This window comes from Peromyscus leucopus, chromosome 11 (assembly GCF_004664715.2).
Source record: "Peromyscus leucopus breed LL Stock chromosome 11, UCI_PerLeu_2.1, whole genome shotgun sequence".
Lineage (NCBI taxonomy): Eukaryota > Metazoa > Chordata > Mammalia > Rodentia > Cricetidae > Peromyscus > Peromyscus leucopus.
Window position 1 is genome coordinate 29050382 of NC_051072.1, and position 13911 is coordinate 29064292.

Genomic DNA, 13911 nt, shown 5'->3' on the forward strand with positions numbered 1-13911 from the left:
GTTAGATCTCCTGAACAGTCCTTAGCCAGTGCTCTCCTGCCAATGGCCGCTGCCCCACAATTGCTGGCCTCAGGGAGCCATAGAGAACAAGGAGGCACCTGTAAGCTACTGCTTCCTGTAAGCATGCTTCCTTACCTGAATGCCTTCCTTTTCAAACGGAAAACTCACTCCAGCTGCCTCTCCTGTCCTGCTCAATGTCTAGTTTGTTTTATGCTTAAAATGTTATTTACAGAGCAGAGCTGGGTGTGATGGTGTGGACATGTAATCCAGTACTCTACCTTCGGAGATAAGGGAAGGGTCTGCAAATTCCAGATCATTCACTTCAGGACAAGTATCAGGCCAGCATTGGCCAACCAGTCTGACTATGAAAATTTTCTTAAACATTGAAATTCATGTGGATTCACAAAAGACCCAGGATAGTCAAACTGACCCTAAAAAACAAACAAACCAAAACACAACAATCCAGGTAATGTCACCACACCTGATTTCTGAGTCTCAGAGAAGCCATAGCAGGAGAAACAGCATTCGGTTCTCTCACAATCATGTGCTTGTACAAATGGATCAGACCTAAGATTCCATAAACAAGCCCTGCTGAAACAACACTTGGATTTAGACCAAGATGCAAAAAATAAACAAGACAGGCTTCTCTGTGTAGCTCTGACTCCCCTAAACCAGCTGGCCTAAAACTCAGCCATTTGCCTGCCTCTGCTGGCATTAAAGACATGCACCATCACTGTCTAGCAGTAAATAAACTTTTGATAAATATCAATAACTTCAACAAATGGTCCTTGGGAAACTAAATGGCCATAAGTAGAATGAAACTAGGTCCCTCTCTGTGTCACCCTGTAGGGACACAGCAGTTCACATGGATCTATTCTTCCTGTGGAACCCAAACCTCTAAGGGTGACAGATAAAAAGTAGTCCAAACCCTCTGACACCCTCATGCACACACACTCCATGAACCTTCCTGCAGCTCTAAAGGAGACAGGGCCACACATGGCAGGTGGGATGCATGAAACTGGAACCTTAGGTCCAGCAAAGGAAATGGTCACATGCCCACAGAATGGGAGAAACTCTTGATAGCTTTTCATCTGGCAGAGGATTAGTATCTAGAATACACAAAGACTCAGATTTTTAAAAATATTTTTAGGGCTAGAGAGATGGCTCAGCGGTTAAGAGTACTGACTGCTCTTCCAGAGGTCCTGAGTTTCAATTCCCAGCAACCACACGGTGGCTCACAACCATCTGTAATGAGATCTGGCGCCTCTTCTGGCCTGCAGGCAAACATAATAAATAAATAAATCTTAAAAAAAATATTTTTAAAGAAATTCTTTGTCTTTATTATTTCAGATTTTTATGTGTATTGGTGTTTGGCCTGAATGTATGTCAATATATGTGAGTCAGATGCCCTGGAACTGGAGTTACACACAGTATGAGCTGCCATGTGTGTGCTAGGAATTGAACCCAGGTCCTCTGGAAAGGCAGCTGGTGCTCTAAACCTGCTGAACCATCCTTCCAGGCCCCAGAAGAGAACAGTGAATCATCCAAACAACAAAAGGCCTAGCAAAGTGAACATCCTGTCAGAGGCTGAATTACAAATGGCAATCTGCATGTGGGAAGTGTTCATCCTTGCCAGGCAGCTGAGAGAGGGACTAACACACTCTGAGATCCATCTTACCCTGTCAGAATGGCAATGGTTTTATCAAGAAAGCAAGGGAGAACTAATGCTGGGGAGGACGTAAGAACGGAGAGGGATCCCTCTTGACTGTTGGTGAGAACATAAGACTGCTCAGGTTACTGTGTAGTTAGTATGGAGGGTCCTCACAGAGACAAAAGAGACCTTCCATGGGACCCCTATTTCCAGTTCTTGGTATTTACCTCAAAGACTTCAATGTAGGGAGACTTTTCTTTCCTGTCCAACAGTTCCCAAATAGTGGAAAAAATGATAAACATCAATTGTAAGTCCTTGGCCAATAGCTCAGGCTTATTACTAACTAGCTCTTACTTTTTTTTTGGGGGGGGGGGTTTGCGAAACAGGGTTTCTCTGTGTAGCTTTGCGCCTTTCCTGGAACTCACTCTGTAGACCAGGCTGGCCTCAAACTCACAGAGATCCACCTGGCTCTGCCTCCTAAGTGCTGGGATTAAAGACTTGTGCCCAAACCGCCCGATTTAAGATTTATTTATTTATTATGTATACAACATTCTGCCTCCATGTGGGTGCTGGGAATTGAACTCAGGACCTCTGGAAGAGCAGTCAGTGCTCTTAACCTCTGAGCCATCTCTCCAGCCCCACTCTTACATTTTAAATAACCCATACATTTATTTACACTCTGCCGCATGGCAGTACCATTATGAACATGCCATGTTCATCTCCTGCTCCCTCTGCCTCCATCTGACAACCAGACCCCACCCTTCTCCTTCCCAGCATCCTGTTTGGCTCTCTCACCTAACCTTATTCTGTTTAGCTAATGGCCACACAGCTTCTTTAAATTAAATTAAATCATAGTGACATATATTCACACAGTGTATAGGAATACCTTTTTGTCTAATTAAAAAGAAGGTTTTAACTTTAACATAGTAAAATTATATAAAGCAAAAACAGTTATCAAGTAAGAATTACAGTTACATATCTAGTTCATTTGTATTTTGCAAAAATTAGATAAAAGATTCTATTATCTATTTTATCTTTGTCATTCTAAAGTTTTATGCCTAATTTATCTTTTTTTTTCGTGACTAAGGAAAACTTTAACTATGACTATCTAGTCTTCATCTCCATCAAAGACCCCAGAAGGGTGAGACATCTGGCTGTCTGGACAGTCACCAAAAGTTCTTCTGTAACATGGGGCATCCAACTTTGGCTCACAAGCATAGCATATCTGAAAGACATTTCTGAGAAGCAAGGAATTTTGAAGGACTGTCCTACCTTGGCAAAGTTGGGCAGTTGCTTTTTTTAATCCTGCTGGTTCAGTTTGAAAAGTATAATGTCAGCAATTGAGGCAAGGACAGTTTCTTTGCACAAATAGCCAGCTTTTGCCATAAATAAAGAAATTCTTTACGGAGGTTATTCGATGCCCATCATCTTCTTTTGAGGTAAATTGGTGCCTTCAGGAGCAGATGTGTCTATCATGGAAAGTGTTAGGTCATCAAACATATTAAATGCCATATTCTGTAGGTCTTCAAAGTGTTTGAAGACTCTCTATGTATCTATCTATCTAAATACATCTGTTTAACCTTAAAAATATATCTAATATGACTCTAAGTTTAATTATTATATAGATGATGTATTTTTAATTATACATTACATTTTAAAATGGGGTTGCATAAGCACAATACCCAGACAAAGTAGAAATATACATAGAGCATAACAAAATTTCCCTTAAATTTGTATCAATAAACCAAAATCCATACTAATGTAAAATATTTAAGTTTAATAGTTGTTTCTGGATTAATATAGATTTGATAAACTACCTTTTATCCTATTATTTCTACTATACGTCAACATGCTCTAGAGATACGTGCACATCAGTGTTTCTTTTTGTTTTGTTTTAGTTTTGTTGTTGTTTGTTTTTTCAAGATAGGGTTTCTATGTGTAGTTTTGGCGCCTGTTCTGGAACTCACTCTGTAGACCAGGCTGGCCTCGAACTCAGAGATCCGCTGCCTCTGCCTCCCGAGCGCTGGGATTAAGACTTAAGCCCACCACACCAGCCACATCAGTGTTTCTTACAGCCCTGTTCACAGCAGCTGAGTGATGGAGCCAACCTAGACATCCCATAATGGAGAGATGGGCAAAGAAAAGATGTTTTTATCAACATAATAGTATTATTTTCATCCATAGCTAAAATGAAGTATGTGGCTTGCAGGAAGATTGAATATAAATGGAGATAATCACACTAAGGGAAAATAGTCACGCTCAGAATAACAAGTCCTCATGGGATTGGGGATGTTTGACAAAAAGATGTTTTTTTGTCCTGATTTTCCCCTAAAAGCAATAAAGATTTCTCCCACAATAAAAATAAATCTTTATCAGAACCTAAAAACACAGTGACCAATGATGCTTGACATTGACTCTTTCTTCTAGGCATGGAACCAGTTACAGTGATCACCTGGATACCAGCTGGTATTTCCATCTTTGGGGAGCTGAAGAAAAGATCCAGGCACCCCAGGTGTGGTGATCTGCCCACTGGACCAACTTGAGCATTCTGATTTCAATTGATAGAGCTTTGGCACCTGATGCATTGTCATTATTTATAAATTCACTGGTACATTCATTCATTTATTCACTCATTTCAATTTTTTTTTATTTTGGGTGTGATATGTTGATTGCATGAGGTCAATTAGACTCAACTGTATACTTTACTCTGAGACTGTTCCATCCCCCATGATCCAAAGCCCTCTCCTTTGTCAAACCTCCCCAATCCCATCAGGCCACTTTACTATACACAAAGTTTGTACAGCTTCCTTCATGTATTCAGGACATACACTATTTCACATTTCTACCACATGTAGGAGCCCCATATGAGAGTCATGCAGGGCCTGTTGTTCTTCGAGTGACTTCTTTGTCTCAGTGTGATTACCTCCAGTTTCATCCATCTTCCTGCAAGACATATACTTCATCCTTACCTCCAGATGAAATTGATGGCATCCTGTTTGTAAAACATGCTTTCTTCTCCTCTCTGTCTTTGTGGGATGTCTAGGTTGCTCCATCACTCAACTTGTGAACAGGGCTGTAAGAAACACTGATTTGCAAGTATCTCTGGGCCATGTTGACTTGAAGTCTGAGGTAAATACCAAAAGCTGGCAAACATCCTACAGAAGTTCTCCTTAGTTTCTGTGAGGATCCTCCATCCAAACCCCTACAGTAACCCAAACGGTTTACATTCTCACTGACAGTCCACAAGGGCCCCCTGTTCTCCACACCCTCCTCCTCACCTCCACCCCAGCATTAGTTCTCCTTTGCTTTCTTCATGCTCACCATTACCATTCTGATGGGACAAGATGGAATCTCAGGGTAATGTTGGTGCCTCCCTCAGCTGGCTAGCAAGGATGAACACTTCCCCCATGCTGACTGGCTTTTGTAGTTCAGCCTCTGACAGCATGATGTTCACTAGCATTGGCCATGTGGAGGAGCTGAGTCAGCCATGGAACTTATGGAATGCCACCCACCAGATAGCAAAGCTACAATGGGTACATCCTGGAGAGACAGAGCTAGAGGGCTGGGGGATTGTCTCCTTGAACTCCCCCAGATCCTCTTGCCTCTGCTTCCAGGTTGCTTGCATTAAAAGTGTGGTGCCATCAAGTTTGGCTAAAAAAAGATTGGCTTTAAAATATTTGTATTTTGAAATTAGAATTTGATTGCTTTATTTCCCTGTCTTTCTCTTCCTCCTTCCCTTTCTATGTATCCCTATGGTAATGCCCTGATTTTCTGTATTTGCTACATATATGTGTTATTTTTTGTGTGGGTATCCATGTGTGCTGTGTGTATTACTAAATTATAAACACAACCTGATTAGTCTGTACAGTGTCACTTGTGTGTATATGATTTCAAGGCTGAGGACTTGGCCTTGGATAACCACTGGGGCTCTTCCCTGGGGAAGCTGTTTCTCTTGAGTTCCTTGTTTTGTTTGTTGTGTTGCTGTTTGATGTCTTGCTGGCTTGTTAGCTGTTGTTTGTTTTCTGAGACAGGTTTCTCTGTGTAACCCAGGCTGTCCTGGAACTTTCTCTGTAGACCAGGCTGGTCTCGGACTCAGGAGATCCGCCTGCCTCTGCCTCCTGAGTGCTGGGATTAAAGGCGTGTGCCACACTCCCAGACACCCTCAGTGTTCCTTTCTTGCCTGTGATTTTTGTCTAAGGCTGAGGCATCATGATCATCCCACCTTCAGGACAGCATGTCCATCCATGTTCTCCTTGTTCAAGTCCTCTGTGGGCAGCCAAGTCCAGACACCACAATGGGGTAGCAAAAGGTGGATTTTTATGAGAAGAACCTTCTTAATGTAGGTGATGGGGCTTTTGTGAATGATCAACGCTTCATCCAAATACTGACTTTTTATGGAACAAATCAAGCTTTTTGTTTAAGGTTGTTGTTTTTCCTTTTTTTTTTTTTTTTTAAGCTGAGGATCGAACCCAGGGCCTTGTGCTTGCTAGGCCAGCACTCTACCACTGAGCTAAATCCCCAACCCCGTTGTTTTTCCTTTTATTTGAAGGTTTGACTACATTAAATGTTGGTATTTTCCAAATGATGCACTTTTTGTACATTTTGAATATTTATTTAAGGATTTACTTAATAGTAACTCCAGGAAACAATGGTAGACAACCATGTTAATTAAGCCAACTAAAGTTTTAAGTACTTTTTATTTGATGGTCAGATACACAATAGTCTCAGGCCTCTGAAAAATCTCTTGGAAACCAAGCTTTGCATACCTAATTTTTAAAGGGAAATGCCACAAAGACAATAATTCACATCAAAGTTAGATAATGATCAGGGTAATCTTGAAATGCTCATTCCTGACATGTTAAGGCAGGTATTTTTCTTGTCTATAGTTTTTTGATATTTTAGCTTACTTTAATTATTTGGGTGAATACATCTGGACCAAGGTCAAGTCCATGGAAATCTGAATGTGTGGACTTTGGAGGGTGGGGTAAAGGACTGAGAACTGTCTTCACAAAATCAACATGGAATCAGAACAGGGTGATGTTAACCTTGATATTTCAGATTCCATTAAATTGACTTTTCATGAAAATGGTTGTTCATCTTCTTACAGGTTAGACATTTATTTAAAGGGCAGACTTTTCATTTGAAAGGATTATTTCATAAAAAAAAAAAAAGTTAGCCTTTATGGAAGGATCAGTCTCCTTCCGGCAAAGGAAGTGCAGGGTAAATTTTGATTGTGTTGATTCAAGTTGTTTCCTTTGGATTTCAAGTTTAACTTCACACATCAGCACAACAAAGTCCAAAGAACAGTCATTGTCTTCAAAGTGTGGCTGTCTCAATTTTCAGATCAGCACAGGGTGCCAGGAGTCACCATCCCCAGCTGAATGCAAATGTCTTAATGCAAGATGCTGTGTACTGGAGCAGGGACAATCATCTCGAGAATGGAACTCTCCACCTGAACAATGGAGACTTCCTGAGACCACACTTGTAGATGCAGAACTAGTCTGGAGATGACCATTGGGGCCTGGAGTGCTCTAGAGGCTGCAGAAAATTCTCTGGACATAACATCCTGTCATGTTCTCAGGTCAGCCCTGCTAACCTAACCAGGTCCTCCTTTCAAATCCTAATTTTTGGATACAATTTGGAACAGAGTCAAAAGTTCTGTGCTAGCCTTTTCTTTTTCTTTTTTTCTTTTTTCTTTTCTTTTTTCTCTTTTGAAACAATCCTCTATTTTAGGATGTAATTTAGACTGAAAATGTTTGGTTTTCATCTAAAAGTACTTTTAATCATCTTCACCCTAAGAATTTCTATACAAACACAGAAAGGGCATCCTGGAACTCACTGTGTAGATCAGGCTGTCCTCTGCACTCAGAGTGCTGGCAAACAAAGGTATGTACAAATACATTCACTAAGACAGACTCATGCTTTTATACTATACCCTATGGTGATATTTTGTTTGTACTGAAATGTGATTTTATTTGTATGTTAATAAATAAAGTTACCTGGGGTTCAGAGCTAATAGCAAGCCATAGCAGAGTGGGGTGTTCGTGGCGCACGCCTTTAATCCCAGCACTTGGTAGGCAGCGCTAGGTAGATCTCTGTGTGTCAAGGATACAGCCAGCATTGGAGACCCACGCCTTTAATCTCAATACCAACCATAGAAGATCTGGAGGTCTGTACAAACAGGCAGTAATGAGGTGGTCATGTGGTTGGGTTTACAACCAATGAGAAGGCAGAACAGAAAGTCTATATAAAGACAAACACACAGGAAGTAGGTCTCTTGGCTGAAGAGGCTAGCTGCAGCAGACGGTAAGGCTTTTAGCTCTGATCTCTTGGCTTTCTTCTTTGCATTGGTTCTGTGTTTCTTATTTAATAAGACAGTTGGTTACATCTACAAAACCCAGTTTTATTTTGTCCTTTATAGAAAATGTTGACAGCATGTGTCTAAAATAAGCACACAACAAACAGCATTGCTGTTCTTGAATACAGCCCCCCAAAGGCAGCAAGTTGGACTTTGAAATGACTCTAAAATTACACACTGAACATGCTCTAGGATCTGAATGTTACCATTGGCTGTGACTGAGTCTTTTGCCATTACCATAATGAAAGGAAATTTAGGGTTGGAGAGATGGCTCAGCAGTTAAAATACTGGCTATTCTTCCAGAGGTCCTGAGTTCAATTCCCAGCAACCACGTGGTGGCTTACAAATATCTGTAATGAGATCTGGTGCCCTCTTCTGGCCTGCAAGAATACATGCAGACATTATACTGCATATAAAATTAATGAATGAATTAATTTAATTAATTAATTAAAGGAAATTTAACATACACACATTCAATAAACATCTATTTTCATATCCTGTATCTCACACCCTTGATTGTTAAATCCCATGTATGTTATTTGTGTACTGAGAATCCTCTTCGATGAGTTCCAAGGGATCAGAAGCCCTCTTTTGAGAGCTGCAGGTACCAGGCACACATGTGGTACACAGACACACATGCATGCAAAACACTAGTACACATCAAATAAATAAGTAAATGTACATACTCTTGGAGGGTCTGGAGAGAGATGGCTCAGTGGTTAAGAGTACATGGTGCTTTTGCAGATGACCCAGGTTCACTTCGAAGCATTCAAGTGGTGACCCATCACCTTCTAGGGTTTCTGAAGCCCTCTTCTGGCCTCTGTGTGCACTAGGGACACACAATGTGCATAGACATACATGCAGGAAAAACACTCATACAGGTACAGTGTAATCCAATGGATCTCTTTAAAACATAGAACATCCTTGAGTTAAAAAAAAAAAGAAAGAAGGAAGGAAAGAAAGAAAGGAAGGAAGGAAGGAAGGAAGAAGGAAGGAGGTGGTACCACACACCTTTCATCCCAGCACTGGGGTCAGCCTGGTCTAGGGAGTTCCAGGACAGCCAGGGCTAAACAGAGAAATCTTGTCTTGAAAACCAAACATAAAGCAAAAAACAAAAAAAAGAAAGAAAGAAAAGAAAAAAATAGTTATTCTTTTTTCTTCTAATGAAATGACTTTAATATCTTTTGGGTATATTCAATAAAGACAATGTTTTTTTTTACCATAGAAAATTTAAAAAAGGAAATATCATTTAAACTATGATAAAACAATCAATTTTGGGCTGGAGAGATGGCTCAGAGGTTAAGAGCACCGACTGCTCTTCCAGAGGTCCTGAGTTCAATTCCCAGCAACCACATGGTGGCTCACAACTATCTGTAATGAGATCTGGCACCCTCTTCTATATACATAATAAATAAGTAAATCTTTAAAAAAAAAAAAACAATCAATTTTAAAAGGAGAGGTTGAAGTCCACCTACCTACCTGTGTCTCCTGAGTGCTAGGACTAAAGGCCAGCCCAACACCATCTGGCAAAAGAAGAGTGTGGTGGTAATCTAATTGTACTGAATTATTATTTTGATTGTATGTTAATAAATAAAGTTGTCCGGGGGTCAGAGCTATTAGAGCCATAGCAAGAGTGTGGCGGTGGTGGCACATGCCTTTAATCCCATAGATATCTGTGTGTTCAGGGTCAGAGCTATTAGAGCCATAGCAAGAGTGTGGCGGTGGTGGCACACGCCTTTAATCCCATAAGATCTCTGTGTGTTCAGGGATATAGTCAGCATTGGAGACATATGCCTTTAAGACCTAGGGGGCTGTACATTCAGACAGTGACGAGGCAGTCATGTGTTTGGGTTTACAACCAATGAGAAGGCAGAACAACATACTATAAAAAGATATTGATGTATCCAACCGTCTTATTAAATAAGAAACACAGACACAATGTAAAAGAGAAAGCCGAGAGGTCAGAGCTCAGAGCTAAAATCTCACCCTTCCTCCTGCTGTCCCAGCTTCTCGAAAAAGAGACCTACTTCCTGTCAGTTCGTTTTTTTGTTGTTTTTTGAGACAGGGTTTCTCTGTTGAAAAAAATCCCTGGTTATCCTGGAACTCACTTTGTAGACTAGGCTGGCCATAACTCACAGAGATCAACCTGCCTCTGCCCTCTGAGTTCTGGGATTAAACGTGTTCACCACTATATCTCCAAAACTTTATTTTCTTATCTATTGATTTATTCAGTGGTCATTTATAACTACCTTCTGTAGATGTATCCAATCGTCTTTTTAAAATAAAAAACACAGAGCCAATGTAAAAGAGAGAAAGCCGAGAGGTCAGAGCTCAGAGATAAAATCTTACCTCCTGCAGTGCTCCTAACTTCCCCGAGAGAGAGCTACTTCCTGTTTGTCTGTGTTTAAATAGTCTTTCTGTTCTGCCTTCTCATTGGTTCTAAACCCAACCACATGACTGCCTCATCACTGCCTGTAAGTACCGCCCTCCAGGTCTTAAAGGCATATGTCTCCAATACTGGCTGTATCCCTGAACACACAGAAATCTACCTAGCTCTTCTAACCATCACGCTCTTGCTATGGCTCTAATAGCTCTGACCCCAGGGCAACTTTATTTTATTAACATAAAATTAAAATTACATTTCAGTACAAATAAAATATCACCATAACCTTCTCTCCCACATGAGATGTGAAGAAGAAAATGTGTCTTAAAGCAAATGAATAGTGAATAGTTTCACCTATCAATGGGATGTCCCAAGATCTATAGTGTCCTTGAGTGTAGTAACTTAGAAAGAAATATCATCTGAACTCACTCGGGAATAGAGAGGTCTAAAGTGTCAGCAAGGGAGAGCGCAGATCACCTGTCCACTAACAGGTCCTAAAGGAAGCTGGAGGTCAGTGATCTTCCATGGAGAACTCTGAGCTCTCATGAAATGTCATCCATAGAAGCAGAGATCAGAGAAGCTCAGGTGAGGGAAGGGGGCTGGGGGCAGAGCTGCAGCTGGTCCTTCAGGAAGGGCATCTTGAAGAGAACTCCTGGTTTGAGCTCTGGAGGAACTAGGGTGAGTTCAGGGAACAGAGCGTGAACCTCCTGTGATCCCCTTCAAAAAACCTCTGGGCTGCAAAATCAATAGTCTGCTTCCTGTGACACATTACAGGAAAAAAGTTTGAACTATGTGAGCAGAAGATCTCTATCTCATGCCATCCCAGCAGAATCTCAAGGGGACAGATTCATCATCACAGACAGAAAGCATGGCAGCATGAGATCCAGGCACCACAGATGTGGTGGTTTGCACACTGCACCCACAAACCCAGGGACCCTGATTTCAGTTTTAATCATGGGACACATTGTCACATATAAATTAATTGGATCTTTGATTCACTCGTTTATTCTGTGATGTTATTAATAAAGGGGAACCCAAAGGCTCATGTTTGAATGCCTCTTTCCTAGATGGTGAAACTCCTTTGAAAAATGAGGAGGTGTGAACTTTTTGGAGGAATGGATGTTGAGATTTCAAAGGATTTCCATTATAAGCCCTCTGTCTCTTTGTCTCTGTCTGTCTCTCTTTCTCCCTCTCTCCCTCTGCCTTCTGGTGGTGGATCAAGATGTGAACTCTCTCAGCTCTCCATCTCTCTGCCATCATGCACTCTAACCCTGTGAAACCATAAGTCAAACTAATGTCTTTCTTTTTACAGTGCTTTGATTGTGGTTTCTAAGCACAGTCATGGAAAAAAGAACTGAGACACATTTGTTCATTTTCTCTATTAGGTGGTATGGGGCTGCCTGACATTAATTTCCTGCAACTACATAGTCCTCTTTGAGTCCATTTCCAAATACTGCAATCCTCTCCTACTTCTCACACCTCCCTGATATCATTAGCCAATTTTTCTTCACACATCTTACCCAGCTACTCTCATGTGATAGGAGCAAAACAGTCTCATGTATCTGCCAAATCTAGACTCCACCAATGAGAGACACTGGATATCTGTCATCTGGAGACTTGGTCATCCACTTGGTGTGATTCTCTCCAGGTGCATGCATCTTTCTCCAGATCAGATGATGTCTTTCTTCTGGTCAAGGAAAATAAAACTGTCATGTGTGTTCCCCACACACTCTTTACTCGATCTCTCTTTGCTGGATACTTTCTTTGGTTATAATCACTTAGCTTTTGTAAATAAGGCAAACATCATTATTTAAGTATAACTGGCAGTATGTGGATTCTCTTCCCTCAAGAACGTTGGGCATGCAAGTGGTATTCAGACATCCATGGAGATAAGACAGAGAGAGGTAAAATGCAAACTGAAAACAACAGCAGCAGCACTGATAAAAACCAGGCAAGTACACATACAACCCAGAGGCAGCATTATTTGAGTTATAGCACTAAAATTGTAATCAAGCATAGAGAACTGTTACAGTGTTACCAGAGTTACAAGGTTAAAACTGTAAAGGAGGGCTGGAGAGGTTAAGAGCACTGACTGCTTTTCCAGAGGTCCTGAGTTCAATTTCCAGCAACACATGGTGGCTCACAACCATCTGTAATGAGATCTGGTGCCCTCTTCTGGCCCACAGTCATACATGCTGTATACATAATAAATAAATAAATAAATCATTAAAAAAAACTGTTAAGGCAAATAGAAGGGTTACAGTGTTAAGCGAGCCATACCAATTAAAAACCATAACTCAGGGTATATTCAGTAATATCTGTAAATTCAAAAATGTTTCTGCAATAACCATCAGTGAAAAATTACCTAGGAATTTGAAAAAGGGCTGGGATGGGAGGGTTTGCAAGGAGGAAAGAGAAGGAAAAAGATTCTAACAAAAATATAAATGTTACTAGAAACTGGATACAGTACCCAGGTACTGCACTACATGTGTTATACCATTAAAGTCACAAAAGCAAATACAAACCTAACACAGCGTTTCATAAATTAGAAAGCTGAAAACACCAAATACTCCAGGAGGTACTGTGTGGTGATATTGTGTTCCCCAAAATATTGTGCACCCTAATAAATTTTTTCTAGGGTCAGAGAACAGACAGCCACTAGACAGACAGAGAGGCCAGAAAATGGTGGCACTCACACCTTTAATCCTAGCCTTCTGGAGGCAGAGATCCATCTGGAGCTCTGTGAATTCAAGGCCACACTGGAAGCAGCCAGACATGGTGACACAAGCCTTTAATCCCAGGAAGTGATGGCAGAAAGCAGAAAGGTATTTAAGGCATCAGGACCAGGAACTAGGGCTGGTTAAACTTTTAGGCTTTTCAGCCACAGCAGTTCAGTTGAGACCCATTTGGATGAGGACTCAGAGGCTTCCAGTCTGAGGAAACAGGATCAGCTGAGGAATTGTCGAGATGAACAAGCTGTGGCTTGTTCTGCCTTCTCTGATCTTCCAGCATTCACCCCAATACCTGTCCCTGCGTTTGATTTTGTTAATAAGACGTTTAAAGATCCGTGCTACAGTACTGACAGCCAAGCCAAAAAACTGCAGTGAATCAAGGAACTACCTGGAGCTCAGAGGCTGAGTTAAGTAAGGATCTCCATCTGGACCATGACACTTTCTGATATCTACTTCCTCAAGGTCCCGGGATCCCCACTGTTCCCTCCCAACGGTGGGAAAAACGGACTGGCTGAAAAAAACTATGGTCTTGCCTTGGATCCCAAGGCCAGACCAAAATCCACAGGTAGTGAGAGAAAAGCCCTCAGGCCAGGTAATCCAGAGTCTTGGTGCTGTATGGAAACTCTCCTAGGCATTAGCCCCGCCCCTGAGGGGAAGGACAGAGAGAAGGCACCCCGGACAGCGCCCCAACCCAGAAATATCTTTGGGCGCCACAAAAAGACCCTCTCCCAAGCTTGCAGGCAGCCTATCTGACTGAACTCGACTCAGAGGACTTATCACTGATGCG